Here is a 2,175-nt window from a genome sequence, read left to right as displayed (position 1 = left end):
GATTCCATTTTTCAGTTTTGGCTTTTGTTGCCATTGCTTTTTGTGTTTCAGACATGAAGTCCTTGCCCATGCCTATGTCCTGAATGGTATTGCCTAAGTTTTCTTCTAGGGTTTTTATGGTTTTAAGTCTAACATATAAGTCTTTCATCCATCTTGAATTAATTTTTGTATAAGTTTTAAGGAAGGGATCCAGTTTCAGTTTTCTACATATGGCTAGCCAGTTTTCCCAGCACCATTTATTAAATAGGGAATCCTTTCCCCATTTCTTGTTTTTTTCAGGTTTGTCAAAGTTCGGATGGTTGTAGATATGTGGCATTATTTCTGAGGCCTCTGTTCTGTTCCATTGGTCTATATCTCTGGTTTGGTACCAGTACCATGTTGTTTTGGTTACTGTAGCCTTGTAGTATAGTTTGAAATCAGGTAGTGTGATGTCTCCAGCTTTGTTGTTTTGGCTTAGGATTGACTTGGCAATGCGGGCTCTTTTTTGGTTCCAAATGAACTTTAAAGTAGTTTTTTCAATTCTATGAAGAAAGTCATTGGTAGCTTGATGGGGATGGCATTGAATCTATATATTACCTTGGGCAGTATGGCCATTTTCACGATATTGATTCTTCCTACCCATGAACATGGAACGTTCTTCCATTTGTTTGTATCTTCTTTTATTTCATTGAGCAGTGATTTGTAGTTCTCCTTGAAGAGGTCCTTCACATCCCTTGTAAGTTGGATTCCTAGGTATTTTATTCTCTTTGAAACAATTGTGAATGGGAGTTCACTCATGATTTGGCTCTCTGTTTGTCTGTTATTGGTGTATAAGAATGCATGTGATTTTTGCATATTGACTTTACATCCTGAGACTTTGCTGAAGTTGCTTATCAGCTTAAGGAGATTTTGGGCTGAGACAATGGAGTTTTCTAGATATACAATTATGTCAACAGAAAACAGGGACAATTTGACTTCCTCTTTTCCTAATTGAATACCCTTTATTTCCTTCTCCTGCCTAATTGCCCTGGCAAGAACTTCCAATGTCTCATTTCACTTAAAATGATGGCCTCCATCTCAATTGAAGTTGCTGCCAAAGGCATTATTTTGTTTCTTTATATGTCTGAGTAGTAGTCTATGGTGTATGTGTACCATATTTTCTTTATCCACTTATTAGTCTATTGATGGCATATAGGTTGATTTCATATATTTGCAACTGTGAGTGGTGCTGCTATAAACATACATATGCAAGAAACATACAATATGCCAGGGTATTTTTCATATAATGAGCTTTTTCTTTGGGTAAATACCCAGTAGTGATATTGCTGAATCAAACTGTATATCTACTGTTAGTTCTTTAAGAAATTTCAACACTGTTTTTCATAGTGGTTTTGCTAGTTAAGATACCCACCAGCAGTGTAAAAGTTTTCCCATATCACTACTTCCATGCCAACATCTATTATTTCTTGAGTTTTAAAATTATGAACATTTTTACAGAAATAAGGTTGTATCATATTATTGTTTTAATTTGTTTTTCCTTGATAATTAGTAATGTTGAGCAATTTTTAAATGTTTGTTGACCATTGGTATATGTTCTTTTGAAATTTTCTATTCATGTTCTTTGTCAGCTTTTTAATGGGACTATTTGTTTTTTCTTGTTTTTTTTTTTTTTGTTGTTGTTTTGTTTCTTTTGAGACAGAGTCTCACTCTCTGTCTGACTGACTGGAGTGCAGTGATGTGATCTTGGCTCACTGAAACCTCCGCCTCCCTGGTTCATGCCATTCTCCTTCCTCAGCCTCCCGGTTAGCTGGGACTACAGTAGGTGCCAGCCACACTGCCCGGCTAATTTTTTGTATTCTTAGTAGGGACGAGGTTTCACTGTGTTTGCCAGGATGGTCTCAATCTCCTGACCTCGTGATACACCAGCCTCAGCCTCCCAAAGTGCTGGGATTACAGGCATGAGCCACCATGCCCGGCCTTGTTTTATTCTTGATGCCTTATTTGGGTTACTGTTAGATTCTGAATATTAGTTCTTTGTTGAATGCCTAGTTTGTAAAAATTTTCTTCCATTCTGTGGATTGTCTGTTCACTTTGCTTATTATTTCTTTACCTGTACAGAAGCTTTTCAGTTTAAGTTTCATCTGTTATATTTGATTTTATTGCCTTTTCTTTTGGGTTTTTGGTCATGAACTCTTT

Source organism: Gorilla gorilla, chromosome Y, assembly GCF_029281585.2.
Source record: "Gorilla gorilla gorilla isolate KB3781 chromosome Y, NHGRI_mGorGor1-v2.1_pri, whole genome shotgun sequence".
Classification (NCBI taxonomy): Eukaryota; Metazoa; Chordata; class Mammalia; order Primates; family Hominidae; genus Gorilla; species Gorilla gorilla.
Note: the sequence above shows the minus strand (reverse complement) of the source record.